At 43.6% G+C, this 23,072-nt stretch overlaps 1 long non-coding RNA gene across 1 annotated transcript; it reads right to left on the bottom strand.

Annotated features, from left to right (window-relative positions):
- Positions 1–6,464: 6,464 nt before the first annotated feature.
- Positions 6,465–14,913, bottom strand: LOC124258958. Its single transcript, XR_006893718.1, has 3 exons — positions 14,903–14,913; positions 14,588–14,593; positions 6,465–6,562 (listed from the first exon to the last, which is right to left on the bottom strand). It is a non-coding gene; the product is annotated as an uncharacterized LOC124258958 (long non-coding RNA).
- Positions 14,914–23,072: the final 8,159 nt, after the last annotated feature.

Below are 23,072 nucleotides of genomic sequence, written 5' to 3'. Positions count from 1 at the left end.
GAATGCCGAGTCAACGCCGCACGTCTAGTTTGATTCATATTTTAAAAACACCTCATAAACTGAGGCGCTTGAACGATGAGAAACGCCGAATTTCCCTCTACGTGAGAGGAGTTGTGAAACTGGGAGCCCCTGGACGGAAATTGATAAAGGCAGTGGATAAAACATAGACTATAGATAACCATTCAACCTTAAAACAGCATAGGAAAGGTGAACTGAATATTCAACAGTGCTAAATGTGTTTCAACACATGGACTTGCTGTTTAAACAATAGCGCCTCGAAGCAGCAGCATGTGTATAGAGTGACTGAACTGTTGACTTTAATGTTCCAGAGTGAATCCTATTGTCCATTCGTATATCAAAGCTTTGAATTGAACTGATTGACTTGAATCAATAAATGATATGAATGAACTGCTTGTTTTGTCGGTTTTTGCATAGAATATAATCTTCATATACCTCGATGATAATATGTGTAGTCCCTAGACAGACATCGACACACACTTCACAGATCTACGAACCTCCCACTCATACCAATACATCTAACAAGTAATGTAATCATTTAAACTGTGAGTTTAAACGAGTATTTTACATGGATGAGTGCATTCCACACAAACGCTACACCCTCCTGTTAACAATGTGTAACTGTTTAGAGTTCGATGGTCTGAAAATACCCAGAGTTATGTTGACCCTAGACATGTGTGCTGGCGAGTTCATTCATCAGAAATCTGTTACTTACGATGTGTTTATAAATACGAACTGCAAGCCACACTCATAGTAATGTTTCATGTCGTGGTTAGAACCGTAATTGATCTATTGAAAGGTGTCATACATTTATGTTTAGATATATGTATAAAATCTACAGGCACATACATTCCTACAATACCACAATTCATTCAAATGTATTAAATACCGGTTACATTTAATATACACACACACAACAACAAAACAAAGGTTCAATGAGGGGGATACCCATGACCTCTCTGAAATAACTACCTTTATAAATAATAATGCACAACACATCTTCCCTAACCTATAATAAATACGGTACACTGGTCACACAATGTATGAATGGGAAGCTTCACCGGTAGGCGAGGTCGGTATGTTGACATTGTTAACCCGGTATGTTGACATTGTTATGGCCGGTCGCTTAGTCTATCTGCTACAACTAGCTATGAATAAACCTGCTTCGACAGTGAAACATGTTCCTCGCCTTTAAAATGTCCACATTAAAATATGTTATCTCTGCGATTAAGGATGAAGATCGTAAACATGAAATACGTTCCTTGCCTCTACATGTCTTATCTATTTCTTCTATCTCTTTCCTACAGAGATACAGCTTGTCTAACTTTCAATTATGTACAACTTGTACACCGTACAGGATGAATTTGATGCAGCTAGACGTACATTTTTCCTACTTTACCCGTCGTATATAACGTTGACACAACCCGTCTCTATTGTGCTATGATGTACCTTCAACACACACCCACAGGCCCCCACTGAGGGTCAGAAAATCGATGAACTAAGCCCTGGTTTACTATCCAGCCCCCCCTACTATATAACATGTAAAGGGTCATCACAGAAATACAGTGACATGATCGAAAACCGGACAATTACGCACACATCAACCGATATATCGTATTTTCAAGGTCTCACAAATATCAAAAGCTTTTGTCCATATCTCTGATGTGTGTAGGAGGCATATACACATGCTTCCCGTGGGGATGCATTTGTTGGTTTTTATCAAATCGCCAAAGACCGAGTTGCTGTGCCGGAAGTATACAAAACTAGGTCGTCAGCGCAATCAAATTGGTTAATAAAATGACAACAATTGCATGTGCGAAAATGAGAGTGAATTTCAAACGTCTTTCATCCAAGATGTCACGGTCTGATATTTTATCTTGGTAAGAATAATTTTAAAAACGAATACAAATATTTTTTATAGAAACTCATAATAATCCATTCATTCAGTGCAATGTGTTAGCCCATCAGATTGCCGTAGGTAGTGAAGTCAAGCGCTGACGACCTATTTTTGTATACTTCCGGCACAGCAACTCGGTCTTTGGCGCTTTAATAAAAACCAACAAATGCATCCCCACGGAAAGCGCATGTATATGCCCCCTACACACATCGGAGATATGGACAAGAGCTTTTGATACTTGTGAGACCTTTAAAATACGATATATTCATTGACGTGTGCGTAATTGTCCGGTTCATGTCACTGTATTTCTGTGATGAACCTTTACATGTTATATAGTAGGGTGGCTGGATAGTAAACCAGGGCTTAGTTTATCGATTTTCTGACCCTCAGTGGGGGCCTGTGCACACACCCTGCATTTATCAAAACAGGTCGCAGGCTCTGCCTAGCTAGGGCTATTTGAATATAGGGTCACGTGAGTTGTCAAGCGCGCTCAGTTCAAACCGGGCTGACAGGTGCTGTCTGTCTGTCTATTCAGGGCAGCACGCTATACATAGCTCTATTCATGACACTTTGCTTTTGTTTTTCACGTCTTATAAAGGGTTTTCTACAAGATTACATGACTGCCTTAAAATACCCACCTTTCATTAACCTTTCCTGACCTGTGACGTCCTGCCTATACATTAGCATATGCATCAGCTATGACCACGTGACTTGGATGAGCCAATGCATTTCCCGTAACCTTCCCTCCATCAAACCTACCTTCTGGCGACCACTGTCAGTACATTCCATTTACGTTCACTTGATTACGACAGCCTTGCCTGCACTTCGACAACCGCGTAACAACAACACTGCTTCTGTTTTGATATAATTAATACGGAATGAGGTGGAGGTCTTTACCGCTGACAAAATCGTGTTGTCCATCATAACAGTAATTAATCCAGTGACAGCACAATGCCAATCAAATGGCCGCGGATTACCATTGTCAGATTGTTCCCCTGGTCATCTTTCATAGAGCACTGCAGCTAATTGAGATAGGCATCCAGTCTAAGTAAACTTGGACTCGCAACACCGCTTATGCAGCAGGGGCGGATACAGCTTTTTGAGAAAGGGGGGGTGCACACTATTGAGAAAAGGGAGGGTGCACACTTCATTTTCACCCGAGTTTCAATGGTCATTTAATAAACTTTCAGGACAAAAGGGGTTGGGGGGGTGCGCACCCCTGCACCCCCCCCCCCCTCTGGATCCGCCTATGTGCAGAGTCAAACTATCTAACTTTCTTTATGTTTTATCTACCTATGTAAATATATCTAATACCTATGTGTGTGTGTACACACATGTATACATAATGTATAATATTATATCAATAGATGTGTATCTGTATCTACATGTATATACACAGGTGTCATATTTTCGCCAGTGTCACAAAGCTTTCGTTTTCCTCTAAAACCATTAAAATACATAAGCCTATATTATATGTTTGGCAGTATTGACGGTGTAAGTAGCGCTAAATCCCTGTCCTGTGGCATTCGTTGTCGGCCTTCTGGGGAAGTCGATCAATATGGTCGCATGTGATAGTTCAGTGACACTCATGCATGTGTGCCCACGTTGTCAACACGATACGTCACGTAGTAGCAGGGAGTACACCGTATTGACGTATCGGTGATTTAACACATGTTACTGACAAGTTGATTCCCACTGTGTTTACGTTTGTTGTGTAAACAATACCACTTGCTGGTGTTTTGTTGCAAAACACTAAGCAGCAGCGGTGAGCTGTCTAGACGTGAACATATGTCAACCAATGCAATAGTCAATGGTGTCTCATCACTTTATGTCCTTGTAGGTTGGTGACCGGTTTTACCAAACAAATATCCTACACTATGGTTTTGTTGTGCCTCCATATTTCGAGACAGAACCAAGTCAACAGTTGTTTAACTGGATTACGACTGTACAATTTACAAAATAGCTGAGGCAATCGGTGGCTTTAACTGCACCAACTTGAAATTACACAGATGATTTCAAAACCTTTATCTCAGTCACATCCTGAATATGATTCGGTATTTTAGTGACAGTTTCCATTTGGAGACTGCCAATCTCCCCATCGACAGAAAACAACCTGAGTTCTTGTATCTCATAAGCTCCAGCGTACAGGAACTTCGTGACATCGGCAGTCATATCCTTACACACACAGGATTCGACTCCTTACACACACAGGATTCGACTCCTTACACACACGACTCCTTAGGATTCGACTCCTTACACACACAGGATTCGACTCCTTACACACACAGGATTCGACACACACAGGATTCGACTCGATTCTCCTTACACACACAGGATTCGACTCCTTACACACACAGGATTCGACTCCTTACACACACAGGATTCGACTTAGTTTTAACTCTCGATTTCCAAACTGGAAACGTTAGTCCTCTATACGCAGAACTATTCATTGTGAAGAAATACTGTTACCTTCACTGTATTAAGGATTACAGCCAGTCTTTGGCTGAGGGATTTGGTGGTACATTCACTGGACAGAGCAATACACCTCTCCTTGTACCCAGTTTTATTGAGCTTTGGACTGTTTGTTTTGCTTTAAACATTTTATTGAGAATAGGTGAATGGGATTGGGCACAAGTTGTCCAACGTATGCCACCTTCTCCCAGATATACAGCTGACTTACAATTAACACTCTACACAAACAGAAGCGTTAAAGACTAGGGAAGAAAGGAGAACAGAGAGGACATAGTTTACCTACATATAGGACCTGTACATATTTGAAAATTGTTCTATTATCATATTCTGGTAAATCCCCATTTCAATACTAACATCAAATTGAGATCAGTTCGTACTAGGCTGTAGAAAGCTCAAAAACATAATCCAACAAAAAATCGTGTCCGTTGACTGGTCGTAAATCAAAGCTACACCCTACTTACATAAACCCACGAAGTTCCGAAACAATTATAATTTCACTATTTAAAACAATATTGTCATTGTTTACTCGTTTTAGTCCTTATGTGACTATCAAACCCATTATTTTGTTTACTTAAAGTCTTTACTTGACTTTTGACAACTGTTAATCAACTGTGCTCTGACTTGGCACTGTCAGAGACAGCCTCTCCGGCAATGGCGGTTCTCTATAAAAGCATAACACACAAGAGATCAATTCAGTGACAAGAGATATCACTGCTGCAGGCCTTGGCCCATTGTGCACGTGAATTACGTGCCGCTGCCTAGCACGTTACACATGTATTCAATGTTTTGATGTGGATCGAACATTCTGTCCAATTTGTGTATTTTACTACGATACTACATACATTTCTATATTATGCATCTCTTTCTACTATTAACAGGTCACATTTCAAGAAAGAATGATGTTTGTAATTTATTCACATTTACTAACACACACCATTCAGCTGTTTCCTATACCTAGCCTACACCAATCACCATTTATCTGTCTCACCTCATTTATCAGTTTAGTATGAATGCATTTTAAAATTTGTTTTCTGTGGCAAAACGAATAGTATTATGGGGCCTTGGGATAGTTTTATACATAAACGTTTTGCAATCGTGTGTTGACCTACATGTTCTTACATTAACAGTTTATCATTACAGAAGAAGGGGAAAACAATCATTTCTTCCCATGAGGAGTTATGATATTTTCCGAAGTGCTTAGTTTGTATCTGGATTTCAGTACTAAACAGGAATGGATATATTTTCAGGTATTGTAGTCAAACTCGTGTAGGAAGCTCACGAGTTTCGTATAATTCGTATGTAATGAGACCGAGTGTGCTATTTTATTTATTACCCACGTGTTGTATGCTTAAAATTGACAAAATAACGCATTTTTGTTATTTTTATGATTTCAAATCGAAACCGGTTTCATAAAGAGGTTGCGGAAGAATTTTGTTGAGGACTCACCTTTGCACGTCTTTTGACATTCCTGAATATGCGCAATTGAACATAGTTCTTATCTGTTTTACTTAATAAGGAAGACAACAGCATTAGGAAAATTAGAATTTTAATAACTGCAAACACAAGCTTCAAAAAAAGCAAATATGTTTCATTATATACTCAGCAGTAAAAAAAACCATCAGTACGAATTCAAAATTAGATAGGCACTGTAATAAAATCATTACAGAAATGGACATAATATTCAGATCAAAAACACTTTTTGTGTACAATATCTTAACACATCAATAAATAACGCTGCACAATTTCAAGACATTACGTGAACGTTTGCAGTCCATTCAGATTCTTGACTTCAGTATCTAGTGTGACCACCACGAGCGGCAATAACTGCAGCACAGCGTGTATGCATGGAGTGCACCAATCGATTGATGAAGGCCATTGGCATGACATTATTCAGTCTCCTCTGAATTTAGTCTCAAAGATGTTCAATTGGGTTTTAATCAGGACTAAGGGCTGGCCACTGCATAATTATTTTGATTTAAACATATTTATTTAAGAGAATGGATTAGGTACAAGTTATGTTAACTTAGTGAAACCCTCCCCTATTTACAGTGCTTACATGGAAAAGTGAAACAAACCATATGTACAGGGACAGAAAGATATATACGAAAGGATATATGCAATACAATGAATACATGAATTATTTTAGATCATAAACTTTATATCCAATTACTGAACCTTTTTGGAGTTTGATATATATTTTTGAACTTCATTAAAAATTTGAATGTTGTCACTGTACGGAAGATCTACACTGCCATTTAATAGTACGTGTTAATGTTGACACCGTTCTGCTGTAGGAAGTCCCGTGTAACTCTGGCAGTATGGGCCCGGGTGTTATCGTGGGGTCTGAGAGCTTGGTCGATGTAGCGCACCTCTGTGATGCCGCCCTTCTCCATGGACCAAGGTTCAGGAACACCACCCCATACCATGATGCTTGCACCTCCCCTTGAGTCTCTTTCCATAACACTTTGGTCTGAGTAACGCTGGCCACGTCGTCGCCATATTCTTGTTCTGTCATCTGCAGTTGATACGCAGTTCCGACTCTAATCTGTGAACAGAACAGTTCTCCGTTGCCTGTATCGCCAGTTTTGGTGTTGTAGGGCAAACTGTAGACGTTCACGCCGATGACGATGGGTGAGGATAGGTCCACGGTAAGGTCTACGTCGCTGTTAAGACGTCGGCGTACTGTATCAGTACTGATTGGTCTTCCGTGTGTTCCCACTGTCTGGCGTGCTGTTTCGGATGCCTGCATGAAGGGATTCTGTACATGCTGTCGCACAACATGGCGGTCTTGTCGTCTTGTGGCCCGGAAACGTTGCTGCAGCCTGTAGATGGTCCGAACGTTGACCTGGAAGTGATTGGCAACGGCTTGTGCAGTGTGGCCAGCTTCAAATCTTCCTAGAGCCTGGAACCTCTCAGCTGTCGTGAGTCGCGGTATCCTGCTGACGTTGTAATGTGAATCTGTCATCCAGGTTTGGGGATGCATTTTATAGGGCTGGTACTTGTGTGAAAAACATGGAGAACACAGTACCATCTCCGAGATCAGGTTGCGTTTTTGAGACCATTTCCTGCGTCCCATACTGAGTTTGGGAAGGAATGTCTTTGCTCAGGTAAAGTTGGAGATGTTGTAAAAAATATACCATCAACACTTTAAATGAGGTTACAGTTATCCGTTTCTGCGAAGGAAAATTCCAAACTGACGTTTCTTTTGCTGCTTAGTATAGAATGATAACGAACTATCAACTCATATCACATTAGCCCGTACGACAAAAGATGTCAAAGACAAAAGATCAAAGACATACCGTCAACCGTCACTTGACGTGTTATCCTAGTGTAGCATATGCGTCGGCACGGTGGAATTCTCACGCTTTTCCTCGACCTTAGTGTTAATATCTAACTTTTATGTATTTGTGTTACATTTTCAAGTAATCACGTTCATGTGAGATGTCTCGTCTAACGTAATTGACGTAGTAAAAGTAGAATGAATGAATTCATTTGATGTTTGTTGCGAATGAGGATGTAGTTCCGTCACTACGTGACCTAATTGAGAGGTCATCTGTAATCCAATAAAGTCGTTAGAATGTTAGGTCAAGTCGTTACGGCACAGACCAACGCGATACGACACTCGTGTGATTAGTATGCAACTACCCATACGTTGACCACGTGTGTAATAATGGGACTTCTCCCAGGAAGCACCGCCTGTTGAACCCACCAAGAACCTTCCTGAGAACACGGAGACTCCCGAACACTGCATTCTGCTGCATTACCCAGAGAGTCAGAAGGGCTGTGCTCCCGGTGGAGAACCCGGGTACTCTGCTGATCTGCATCAAGAAATCCGGAGGTACCAAACCCAGGGCACCGAGAACAATGGGGAGTCTGATGACAAGTGAGACATTTCCAAGGTCATGTCCGCGTATTTAGCATGCTTTTCCTGAATTTTGCCAAAAGGGACAGAGAAGTCAATGATGTAAATACATTCACTGGCTTCATCAAAAAGGACAAAATCAGGCTTGTTAGCAGGAATCATTCAGGCAATATGGGCCTATTACCAAAAGTTAACAGCAAAAAATTCATGACGCCCCAGACATGTTCAGGGTCGTACCATGGATGGACCTCAGAGTTTAAGCCTCAGTCATGGCGGAGACGGTAGTAGAGGCAGCGAGCCATGCCATCATGTCTTTTAAGATATGCTGTTTGTGTCAAGGAAGGACATCAACTGGCAGTTTGTTGGACAATCTCTGTGAATTCATTGCACAATCGACATTTCATGATTACATTTTTTTGAGAGCGGGAAGTTTAGGTTGGATTGCTATTCTGTTCCACACACTGCATATATACGCGATGCAGTGGTTTCTCAGAAACATTCTATGCTAATGGCAGACTGAATGAGTTCATCTGGTTTATTCCCATTGCTGAACCGTCTAGCAGTACATCGCCATCAACAAAGTCAACCTTAAATTTGACATGATCCTTATCGTTATTCTCCTTATTATTATGAGTGCTGGCTGGAACAGAATGGATGTATTCAAAACCTGGATCCTGTTTTCCAGTTTGCAAAGTTTACCAATGACCACATTGATTTGATGGCCACACTGACTTGACTTGATGACCACATTGACTTGACTTGATGACAACATTGACTTGAATTGATGACAACATTAATATATATTGACTTGACTTGATGACCACATTGACTTCCCATATTTCTGCTCTGTTCTTCTCTGTCCATCTTGTAGAATGAATGTAAATAATACTATGTAAATACTACGGAGAGGGTGTTCTAAGTTGTATAACTTGTACCCAATCCTTTTCTCATGAATAAAATATGTTTAAAACAAAACAAAACAAAACTTGATGACCACATTGACTTGAATTGATGACCACATTGACTTGACTAGATGACAACATTGACTTAAATTGATGACAACATTGACTTGAATTGATGACAACATTGACTTAAATTGATGACCACATTGACGTAAATTGATGACCACATTGACTTGAATTGATGACCACATTGACTTGAATTGATGACCACATTGACTTGATGACATCATTGACCTGGCTTGATGATCACATTGACTTGAACTGATGACATTGACTTGAAATGATGACAAAATTGACTTGAATTGACGACAACATTGACTTGACTTGATGACAACATTGACTTAAATTGATGACAACATTGACTTGAATTGATGACCACATTGACTTGAATTGATGACCACATTGACTTGAATTGATGACAGCATTGACTTGATGACATCATTGACCTGGCTTGATGACCACATTGACTTGATGACATCATTGACCTGGCTTGATGACCACATTGACTTGAACTGATGACATTGATTTGAATTGACGACAATATTGACTTGACTTGATGACAACATTGACTTGAATTGATGACATCATTGACTTGAATTGATGACCACATTGACTTGATGACATCATTGACCTGGCTTGATGATCACATTGACTTGAACTGATGACATTGACTTGAAATGATGACAAAATTGACTTGAATTGACGACAACATTGACTTGACTTGATGACAACATTGACTTAAATTGATGACAACATTGACTTGAATTGATGACCACATTGACTTGAATTGATGACCACATTGACTTGAATTGATGACAGCATTGACTTGATGACATCATTGACCTGGCTTGATGACCACATTGACTTGATGACATCATTGACCTGGCTTGATGACCACATTGACTTGAACTGATGACATTGATTTGAATTGACGACAATATTGACTTGACTTGATGACAACATTGACTTGAATTGATGACATCATTGACTTGAATTGATGACCACGTTTACTTGAACTGATGACAACATTGACTTGACTTCATCCACCATACAACCAACAAGTTCCTCTTCATTTTGGCCAATTATTGGCAGTTAGGATAATCATTGATTGTTCCTGATATTTGAAGCATCGTGTGACATTTGGGGGAAATGACTCTTGTTCGAGAGTGTTAGTATTATTCAAGGTGTCAATTCCTTTGTGTGTGGATTGCAAAGTCAACAGCATGCGGTCTTCGTCTGATTTAGTAGAATGCGCTTCTGGTTTTGCGAGACGTTTTAAAGTAATTATAATAATTACTCTCTAGTCAGTAGCGAGGGTTCCTAAATCCCCGCAAACCTTTTCCATGATTAGAAGTGTCTAGATTCGTGTAAATTCATTCGGTGACCGCCGGTTAGAGAATAGTCTAGAAACACTCGCCGCAGTTATGTTTATGATATAAATGAAAACTGAGGAATTCGGTGTATTTTGTAAAACGTACTTCTTTCAAATCATTACGCAATAATCATGAATCAAGGTCTACAGGAACGATTTTATAAATTGCCTTGTATATGAAACGTTTTAAATCATGTCGTCAAATGATTCATGTGACCTTTTCCCACCGGTGTTACGTTATCGATAAACATGATACTTGATGCTAACAGATCGGGTTTGACGTCACTAGGTGGGGAGTGTGAGCGAGCACCTGCCATTAGTCTGGGCACGGGTCAATGGCCCTGATATCAGGGGACTGTCATAGTATCGATATCCTGTGAGGCATACTTACTCAGTAAAAGCGGCTACAACCAATGGTGGCCCAGAGTGAGGCCCCTTTGTGTTGATTGATTGCATGTCGTGCATCATCTTATTAACCGGCCAAACTCGCTGGGATATATATGTAGAACATGTTATGTATATTGGTAGGACGATCACTCCGAGGATACTCGAGACCTTCTGATGCAATGTTATGACGAAACTGCAGTGACCGACCCTTGCAAGGATTTGCTAACACAAAACTGACATATGTTTCTGTTTTGACGATAGCCATCATTATGGTATTCATGGGAGTTGCATATGTTGGCCATGTTGGTCCGTCCCTTCCGCGCCATGTTGGTCTGTCCTACAAGCACCATGTTGGTTCCTCAGTTCAGCGCCATACTGGCCCATGACATCCGCGCCATATTGGTCCATGACATCCGCGCCATATTGGTCCATGACATCCGCTCAATGTTGGTCTATCCCGCCAGCGCCCTGCTGGACCCTCCCTTCGGCGCCCTGCTGGTCCATTACATCCGCGCTATGTTGGTCGATCATACCCGCGCCATGTTGGTCCATGACATCCGCGACATATTGGTCAATGACATCCGCTCAATGTTGGTCTATCCCGCCAGCGCCATGCTGGACCCTCCCTTCGGCGCCCTGCTGGTCCATTACATCCGCGCTATGTTGGTCGATCATACCCGCACCATGTTGGTCCATCACATCCACACTGTATTGGTCCATCACATCCGCGCCAGATTGGTCCGCCCCATCTATGCCATGTTGGTCCGTCCCATCTATGCCATGTTGGTCAGTCCCATCTATGCCATGTTGGTCAGTCCCACTGCACCCACGCCATCTTGGTCTGACCCATCCGCGCCATTTTGGTCCGCCTTCTCCGACGTTGATCCACATATAATACACACGGAAACCATGGCTCAGTCACTCTAACGAGATAATCCTTCGACTGCAAGCTAGTTTGCTGAATCGTCAAAGAGAGGACTGTAAGATACCTGATGCCTTTGTGTCAATTCATTCCCAGTACAGCCTCAGAGCAAACACTTGATTCGGACCAAGGGATTGGCCTCACCAGCTCCTTCCCGGCACGGATTGGTAAAGAACCCATGCAAAACCGGCACTCGATCAACACAAGCGATCAAAATGTCCTCCCCACACAAACCTTTCACAACCTAAATGGATGCAAGAAAAACATAAGAGAGCTTAAAGCATGGATCATTCTAAAACGACGCATTTAAAGATAAGAGGCTATTCGGAGACGTTTCGAGTCCCATCGATGCTGTTTGCAGTGGAGGGATAAAAACGCGCGGCTTGATTGTCCTTTTTCAAATGTTTGCACATCGCCGGAAAATCTGTCACGCTTTGTGGGCTTTGCAGATGACGGGCGATTTCCGAAAAACCTCATTTTGATGACATGACAGGGCAATTTGCAGTTCTATAGATCTGCGCACTTCTCATTTCAGGGATTTCGATCGTGTTTCTTTTACAGAAGTATTCTTCCCATGAGGAGAGAGATAACACCGTGACATGTCTTTCAAAACACTGGCTCGGGCAGATGTTCCATAGCCACGTTGTGAAGACCCCGGGAGGAAGGAACAGACGTATGAACGTCTCGTATAATGCAAGTACACTTACACGTTATACCGATACACGGTGAGTGAGTGAGTGACTGAGTGATTGTCAACTAAATATATTAGTAAGTAAGCGTTTATGTGTGAGAGCATGTGTGTGCGTAACAGTATGCACGTGCATGTGTAACTAAGATGATGGAAGAGAATGTAAAATCAGCAATACTCATCTTCCTTTTCACAATTAGAAACATGCAAGGCAATTTTGCTTAATATTAAGCAAGTAAATATCACATTTTCGCTCACACATAATGATCAATCAATTCCTTTATAGTTGATACACTTCCGAACTGCACATTTCATTACTACACACTTTCCATACGGATTCCTCCGATACACCATTCAACAATCACATTTCACAGGTGAACAAATCAATAACAGATTGCTTCATACACCATTCAACCAATCACATTTCACAGGTGAACAAATCAATAACAGATTACTTCATACACCATTCAACCAATCACATTTCACAGGTGAACAAATCAATAACAGATTGCTTCATACACCATTCAACCAATCACATTTCACAGGTGAACAAATCAATAACAGATTGCTTCATACACCATTCAACCAATCACATTTCACATGTGAACAAATCAATAACAGATTGCTTCGATACACCATTCAACCAATCACATTTCACAGGTGAACAAATCAATAACAGATTGCTTCGATACACCATTCAACCAATTTACATTTCACAGGTGAACAAATCAATAACAGATTGCTTCGATACACCATTCAACCAATCACATTTCACAGGTGAACAAATCAATAACAGATTGCTTCATACACCATTCAACCAATCACATTTCACAGGTGAACAAATCAATAACAGATTGCTTCGATACACCATTCAACCAATCACATTTCACAGGTGAACAAATCAATAACAGATTGCTTCATACACCATTCAACCAATCACATTTCACATGTGAACAAATCAATAACAGATTGCTTCGATACACCATTCAACCAATCACATTTCACAGCTGAACAAATCAATAACAGATTGCTTCGATACACCATTCAACCAATTTACATTTCACAGGTGAACAAATCAATAACAGATTGCTTCGATACACCATTCAACCAATCACATTTCACAGGTGAACAAATCAATAACAGATTGCTTCATACACCATTCAACCAATCACATTTCACAGGTGAACAAATCAATAACAGATTGCTTCGATACACCATTCAACCAATCACATTTCACAGGTGAACAAATCAATAACAGATTGCTTCATACACCATTCAACCAATCACATTTCACAGGTGAACAAATCAATAACAGATTGCTTCGATACACCATTCAACCAATCACATTTCACAGGTGAACAAATCAATAACAGATTGCTTCATACACCATTCAACCAATCACATTTCACAGGTGAACAAATCAATAACAGATTGCTTCTATACACCATTCAACCAATCACATTTCACAGGTGAAAAAATCAATAACAGATTGCTTCATACACCATTCAACCAATCACATTTCACAGGTGAACAAATCAAAAACGGATTGCTTCGATACACCATTCAACCAATCACATTTCACAGCTGAACAAATCAATAACGGATTGCTTCGATACACCATTCAACCAATCACATTTCACAGCTGAACAAATCAATAACGGATTGCTTCGATACACCATTCAACCAATCACATTTCTCAAATCAATAACGTTCCCAGTAATGGAAGGGAAACATGCTGTGTCAGAAGCCTGTTCGAGGAAGACAACAAAAGGTAGCATACTGACGGTCGTGACACTGGTGACGATGTTTGTCTCTACCGACGTCGAATCTTTCATTGGATTCAAACACATCCGTCCGCCAGATCTGTCGCTGGCAGTGCATGGTTGTTCCAAATGCATATAGGTGTGCAGGATACTCCTGGTCAACGTAGGTAAACATATCACCAAATGTGTGTACTAGATTCATTGGTCAGTACATGAAATCATTCTTTTCGCTGGCGCCTGTAACCTTAGTCTTCTTGCACTGAGACGAACAGACTTCCTCTAAGATAAAGAAGCATATACATGTAGACTGACGCACGTGTCGATACCAACACACAGGTAATATAAGATGGGAATGGATTCACCATGCAATAGCATCTGTGGCAACAACGTGTCGATACCAACACACAGGTAATATGAGATGGAGACGGTTTCACCATGTAATGGTATCTGTGGCCACCACGTGTCGATACCAACACACAGGTAATATGAGAAGGAGATGGTTTCACCATGTAATGGTATCTGTGGCCACCACGTGTCGATACCAACACACAGGTAATACGAGAAGGAGATGGTTTCACCATGTAATGGTATCTGTGGCCACCACGTGTCGATACCAACACACAGGTACTATGAGAAGGAGATGGTTTCAGCATGTAATGGTATCTGTGGCCACAACGTGTTGATACCACACCCAGGTAACATGAGAATGGGATGGTTTCACCATGTAATGGTATATGTGGCCACAACGTGTTGATACACACACAGGTAATATGAGAAGGAGATGGTTTCAGCATGTAATGGTATCTGTGGCCACAACTTGTGATACACACACAGGTAACATGACAAGGAGATGGTTTCAGCATGTAATGGTATCTGTGGCCACCACGTGTTGATACACACACACAAGTAACATGAGAATGGGATGGTTTCACCATGTAATGGTATCTGTGGCCACCACGTGTTGATACACACACACAAGTAACATGAGAAGGAGATGGTTTCACCATGTAATGGTATCTGTGGCCACCACGTGTTGATACACACACACAAGTAGCATGAGAAGGAGATGGTTTCACCATGTAATGGTATCTGTGGCCTCCACGTGTTGATACACACACACAAGTAACATGAGAAGGCGATGGTTTCACCATGTAATGGTATCTGTGGCCACCACGTGTTGATACACACACACAAGTAACATGAGAAGGAGATGGTTTCACCATGTAATGGTATCTGTGGCCACCACGTGTTGATACCAACACACAGGTAACATGAGAATGGGATGGTTTCACCATGTAATGGTATCTGTGGCCTCCACGTGTTGATACACACACACAAGTAATATGACAAGGAGATGGTTAAACCATGTAATGGTATCTGTGGCCACCACGTGTCGATACCCACACACGTGTTATATGAGAAGTAGATGGTTTCACCATGTAATGGTATCTGTGGCCACCACGTGTCGATACCCACACACATGTAATATGGGAAGGAGATGGTTTCACCATGTAATGGTATCTGTGGCCATCACGTGTCGATACTCACACAGTGTCGTGTCACGCTTAGAAACAGCGTTCGAAAGACATATAGGTATATAGACCCTACCCTAGTACTATATAAAAGGAAAGAGGATGTAACGACGGAACCACCCCCTCCTCAATCAAAGTTAGATTTCACCACGTAAACTATTTTTAAGGCCCCGTCGAGGCCTACGGGTCGAAAGCGAGATGATTTCCCTACACAATGAGCTATAAAAGGTCACAATAGGATCATTATTTCAAAAGTTATACGCCACGACTCACCGAAAACAGCTACCTCCGCAATTCCAAGCCAAAATCATGGATCACCCAAGACAGCCAAATCTCACCTTTTAAATTCGTTTATTAATTCCAGCCACTTTGACAGCACCTATGTTGGGCTAGATTCGATCTGCAGCGGCATTCCACGGGTCTAAAAACTTATTGCAACATCTACAAATCATTTCCTCGACAGTAAGCAGGCATTTTCTTCAAAACCATCGGCAATCATACTCACTTGTCGGCCATAGACGGCCTTGACATTCAAGTGATCTCGACGGGACCTTAAAAATAGTTTACGTGGTGAAATCTATATTGAGGAGGGGGTGGTTCCGTCGTTACATCCCTTTCCTTTTATAAGCGTCTATATACCTATATGTCTTTCTAACGCTGTTTCTAAGCGTGACACGCCCCTGTGGATACCCACACACAGGTAACATAAGGAGATGGTTTCACCATGTAATGGTATCTGTGGCCACCACGGCAAGGAGAACGTTGCAACATCTTCATCAGTGTCGGCTACATAACGAGCCTAACTAATGCGACGTATTGCTAAACAGTCGGGTAGTCAGTCGTTCAGTTGACGTGTTCGCGTCTTCATGACCAAACCACAGTTGTCAAAGTGCCGCATGCATCCATCATCATGACTGATGGAGTTCATCCATGTGTTATAGCGAGTTATAAGGTTGCGATATCCTGTTCATATCACTTGCATCGTCGAAATTCCCACCTCCAATGCGGGCTGCTTAATGGCGTGTCACTGTCCAGTCCTTCCACTTGTTTGCCCGCCATTAATGTGTTCAGCGTTTCACCAGTTTATTGCGACTTTATACAGCCATGCCTAGCTGCGAGACGGGAGACTAAGTGTGGATATATAAACGACAAATTTAATATCAGCCTTAAAAGCCTTGACTCCTTATGACGACAGTTTTCCCGTAATAAACCGTACCTTTCATTGCCAAAGCACTTTATCGGTTGTTGACCTAGATCTTGGCAGAAGTGAAACCGAGGGTGGTCCAGCAGCTGTCGGCGTTGTGCAGAGTTACCTCCCTTAACCATGGCTGGCTGAATCCTTTTGTGGGCTCGCATCATGATCGAATCCAATGCAATACTGAACCTTGGCACGTCCGCATGTTCGTTGGTTGTGTTGCAGTGTGAGCGTCTTTCGGAAATTTTCGTCGACTTCCCGTTAGCTACGACTTGACAACACTAAGCATGGCATTCACTGGTTCACTTACCATGTCATCTATATGTAGAAATCACCTGATGTAAGGCACAGCTTTGAAACGTCGGTACAAGAGATTAAAGTAGATGTTATCAGTAACAATAGTATCAGATATTTATACAGCTGTTCTCGACCAGTAGAACCAGTAAAGCAACGTCCCTCCCAAACCCTATGGAAGCCTATAAGCCACTGAATTTGTTTCTATTATCTTGAAAATTGAAGATCTGATCAGTGTCTGTGAAAGTGTGCTTGTGGTGAAGTGTCAACACGCTATCTTGAATTTGAACTTAGTATCTTGCCTTTAGTTTCTTGAGATAATATCTTGCAAGATACTAAAACATCTGAGGCCCTAATAGGCTTCCGTACGAAACTGTTTGAAAGTTCAGATGGAAGCTCTTGAGGAAGATGTTTCATTATTCAGCGGACGCTTAAAGTGAACACACTGCCTGTAGACGCCTACTGTTGACGCTCTCTGGGGATGTTTCCAGCGGACGCTTAAGGTGAACACTGCCTGTAGACGCCTGTACTGTGGACGCTCTCTGGGGATGTTTACAGCGGACGCTTAAGGTGAACACTGCCTGTAGACGCTTACTGTGGACGCCTCTCTGGGGATGTTTACAGCGGACGCTTAAGGTGAACACTGCCTGTAGACGCTTACTGTGGACGCTCTCTGGGGTGGATGTTTTACAGCGGACGCTTAAGGTGAACACTGCCTGTAGACGCTTACTGTGGACGCTCTCTGGGGATGTTTCCAGCGGACGCTTAAGGTGAACACTGCCTGTAGACGCTTACTGTGGACGCTCTCTGGGGATGTTTCCAGCGGACGCTTAAGGTGAACACTGCCTGTAGACGCCTACTGTGGACGCTCTCTGGGGATGTTTACAGCGGACGCTTAAGGTGAACACTGCCTGTAGACGCTTACTGTGGACGCCTCTCTGGGGATGTTTACAGCGGACGCTTAAGGTGAACACTGCCTGTAGACGCTTACTGTGGACGCTCTCTGGGGATGTTTCCAGCGGACGCTTAAGGTGAACACTGCCTGTAGACGCTTACTGTGGACGCTCTCTGGGGATGTTTCCAGCGGACGCTTAAGGTGAACACTGCCTGTAGACGCCTACTGTGGACGCTCTCTGGGGATGTTTCCAGCGGACGCTTAAGGTGAACACTGCCTGTAGACGCTTACTGTGGACGCTCTCTGGGGATGTTTCCAGCGGACGCTTAAGGTGAACACTGCCTGTAGACGCTTACTGTGGACGCTCTCTGGGGATGTTTCCAGCGGACGCTTAAGGTGAACACTGCCTGTAGACGCTTACTGTGGACGCTCTCTGGGGATGTTTCCAGCGGACGCTTAAGGTGAACACTGCCTGTAGACGCTTACTGTGGACGCTCTCTGGGGATGTTTCCAGCGGACGCTTAAAGGTGAACACTGCCTGTAGACGCTTACGCCTCTGTGGACGCCTCTCTGGGGATGTTTCCAGCGGACGCTTAAGGTGAACACTGCCTGTAGACGCTTACTGTGGACGCTCTCTGGGGATGTTTCCAGCGGACGCTTTAAGGTGAACACTGCCTGTAGACGCTTACTGTGGACGCTCTCTGGGGATGTTTCCAGCGGACGCTTAAGGTGAACACTGCCTGTAGACGCTTACTGTGGACGCTCTCTGGGGATGTTTCCAGCGGACGCTTAAGGTGAACACTGCCTGTAGACGCTTACTGTGGACGCCTCTCTGGGGATGTTTCCAGCGGACGCTTTAAGGTGAACACTGCCTGTAGACGCTTACTGTGGACGCTCTGGGGATGTTTCCAGCGGACGCTTAAGGTGAACACTGCCTGTAGACGCTTACTGTGGACGCTCTCTGGGGATGTTTACAGCGGACGCTTTAAGGTGAACACTGCCTGTAGACGCTTACTGTGGACGCTCTCTGGGGATGTTTCCAGCGGACGCTTAAGGTGAACACTGCCTGTAGACGCCTTACTGTGGACGCTCTCTGGGGATGTTTCCAGCGGACGCTTAAGGTGAACACTGCCTGTAGACGCTTACTGTGGACGCTCTCTGGGGATGTTTCCAGCGGACGCTTTAAGGTGAACACTGCCTGTAGACGCTTACTGTGGACGCCTCTGGGGATGTTTCCAGCGGACGCTTAAGGTGAACACTGCCTGTAGACGCTTACTGTGGACGCTCTCTGGGGATGTTTCCAGCGGACGCTTAAGGTGAACACTGCCTGTAGACGCTTACTGTGGACGCTCTCTGGGGATGTTTCCAGCGGACGCTTAAGGTGAACACTGCCTGTAGACGCCTTACTGTGGACGCCTCTGGGGATGTTTCCAGCGGACGCTTAAGGTGAACACTGCCTGTAGACGCTTACTGTGGACGCTCTCTGGGGATGTTTCCAGCGGACGCTTAAGGTGAACACTGCCTGTAGACGCTTACTGTTGACGCTCTTCTGGGATGTTTCCAGCGGACGCTTAAGGTGAACACTGCCTGTAGACGCTTACTGTGTTTCCAGACGCTCTCTGGGGATGTTTCCAGCGGACGCTTCCAGGTGAACACTGCCTGTAGACGCCTTTACTGTGGACGCTCTCTGGGGATGTTTCCAGCGGACGCTTAAGGTGAACACTGCCTGTAGACGCTTACTGTGGACGCCTCTCTGGGGATGTTTCCAGCGGACGCTTAAGGTGAACACTGCCTGTAGACGCTTACTGTGGACGCCTCTGGGGATGTTTACAGCGGACGCTTAAGGTGAACACTGCCTGTAGACGCTTACTACTGTTGACGCTCTCTGGGGATGTTTCCAGCGGACGCTTAAGGTGAACACTGCCTGTAGACGCTTACTGTGGACGCTCTCTGGGGATGTTTCCAGCGGACGCTTAAGGTGAACACTGCCTGTAGACGCTTACTGTGGACGCTCTCTGGGGATGTTTCCAGCGGACGCTTAAGGTGAACACTGCCTGTAGACGCTTACTGTTGACGCCTCTCTGGGGATGTTTCCAGCGGACGCTTTAAGGTGAACACTGCCTGTAGACGCTTACTGTGGACGCCTCTGGGGATGTTTCCAGCGGACGCTTTAAGGTGAACACTGCCTGTAGACGCTTACTGTGGACGCTCTCTGGGGATGTTTCCAGCGGACGCTTAAGGTGAACACTGCCTGTAGACGCTTACTGTGGACGCTCTCTGGGGATGTTTCCAGCGGACGCTTAAGGTGAACACTGCCTGTAGACGCTCTCTGGGGATTTTTCCAACGGACGCTTAAGGTGAACACTGCCTGTAGACGCTCTCTGGGGATGTTTCCAGCGGACGCTTAAGGTGAACACTGCCTGTAGACGCTTACTGTGGACGCTCTCTGGGGATGTTTACAGCGGACGCTTAAGGTGAACACTGCCTGTAGACGCTTACTGTGGACGCTCTCTGGGGATGTTTACAGCGGACGCTTAAGGTGAACACTGCCTGTAGACGCTTACTGTGGACGCCTCTGGGGAGATGTTTACAGCGGACGCTTAAGGTGAACACTGCCTGTAGACGCTTACTGTGGACGCCCTCTGGGGATGTTTACAGCGGACGCTTAAGGTGAACACTGCCTGTAGACGCTTACTGTGGACGCTCTCTGGGGATGTTTCCAGCGGACGCTTAAGGTGAACACTGCCTGTAGACGCTTACTGTGGACGCTCTCTGGGGATGTTTCCAGCGGACGCTTAAGGTGAACACTGCCTGTAGACGCTTACTGTTGACGCTCTCTGGGGATGTTTCCAGCGGACGCTTAAGGTGAACACTGCCTGAAGACGCTTACTGTGGACGCTCTCTGGGGATGTTTACAGCGGACGCTTAAGGTGGACACTGCCTGTAGACGCTTACTGTTGACGCTCTCTGGGGATGTTTCCAGCGGACGCTTAAGGTGGACACTGCCTTTGGATGCTGCCTGTGGAAGGTTACTGTGAATGCTGCCTGTGGAAGGTTACTGTGAATGCTGCCTGTTGATAGTTACCGCGGTCTCTTAGAGTGGACACAGTGGCATCACATGCCCACAGACAACAGCACGAGAATATATGGCAGAAATCACGACTACTAGTACCACAGCATTCTGTGAACATTATTATCAAAGTATCATAGAAAAGTAACGGGAGGTGGAAATGGCACCCTTTCCATACCTCGAAATGCTATTTTCTTTAATCTTTTGAACGCGTTTGTAGTTTCCCACACAAACACTCTCATACCAAACCTGACTAAATATTACCAAACCTGCAATACAAAACAATAAACAACCCATGACCCACTTTGTCAGGTGCTGCATGGAGACAGGAGGCATGTCGCCGCCTCAGCCAGGTTCTCAAGACCGGGCCTCCACTCACCCACTGGAGGGACCGGTAGTTGGAGCATACAGCATGAAGAGAAATGAATGTATGCCCTGTTACATACGCCAGGGGAGCCAGTTCCGGGCTGTCTTCCTGCGGGACTCTCAAGGAAATGACCAGAATTCTAATGAAAATTAGGAATTGAATTCAACACGAAGGGAAGTGTCGAGGGATATATACCCTGGAGGCTTGGAGAGAAATAACACTGACTAATAATCTAAACATGAATTTGGTTATGCACAATATCAAATATTGGATTTGTTAGGTTCTATTAGTATCACAGCAGAGACCGCGATTTGCCCCCTGGCTATCGGAAGCATGCAATGGCCAGGAGTGGCACGATGTGGCGTGTCTCATCAAACTTGACATTGTACAGTATAAAGAAATTATGCGTTGTAGTGGTGCATGTTTTTAAGATCTTGGAATAATTAAACATACAAGTGTTTGTTTAATGCAGAGGTAGTCATGTGACCTGCTCCTTGTATTGGCACCGCATGAGTTCTAAAAGAAAACTGCCTTTGATGATTGGAGGCACGACTGTAACAGTTTCAGGCTTTAATGTCTTTGTGGTGCTGAAGGCGACCTCGCCGGTCAACAACAAATAACATTTGCAATGTTTCAGGCGCAGGTGATGTTACAAACAACACCGTAAACACATTTCTCCTGCGTGTGGCAATGTCAGAAGTGAATCACGACTTTGTGAAGTGTTAGTATATGATCCTGTGCTCTACTCAAGTGTCCTTTTGGAATCAACACCTCATCCCACACCAGACTCGTTTGTGGGGGCCTTTTGGTACACACTATCCACTTGCTGTTGTCTAGGCAACTGTTGTAGAGCCTGACCTTTCTGCACACACTATCCTTTCTCTGTTGTGAAGAGGTCCATTATGTGTCCACTATCATTTCTCCGTTGTCCAGGCTGACCTTTCTGTGCCCACTATCCTTTCTCTGTTGTAGAGCATTACCTTTCTGTTCACACTATCCTTTCTCTGCTGTGAAGGGGCCAATTCTGTCCCCACTATCCTTTCTGTTGTCCAGCCTCACCTTTCTGTTCACACTATCCTTCCTCTGTTGTCCAGACTCACCTTTCCGTGCCCACTATCCACTTTTTGCCATCGAGGCTGACCTTTCTGTACACACTGTTGTCCTGACTGGCCTTTCTGTTCACACTATCCATTTTCTATTGTCAGGTCGTGCACGCTATCGAGTCTCCTTTATCTGTTTGACTGGTATTTTAGAGGTTGGTGAATGAGAAAGGACCTCCAATCGAATTTTTCAGACATATCCACCCCATCTCTTCAAGATAAACCAAATACATTAATTTCAAGGAACAATCTTAGATTATACAGAAAACATTAATT

The sequence above is a fragment of the Haliotis rubra genome, unplaced genomic scaffold (assembly GCF_003918875.1).
Source record: "Haliotis rubra isolate DU_JTF1 unplaced genomic scaffold, ASM391887v1 Scf1179, whole genome shotgun sequence".
Lineage (NCBI taxonomy): Eukaryota > Metazoa > Mollusca > Gastropoda > Lepetellida > Haliotidae > Haliotis > Haliotis rubra.
Note: the sequence above shows the minus strand (reverse complement) of the source record. Positions and strands in the feature narration are given on the sequence as shown.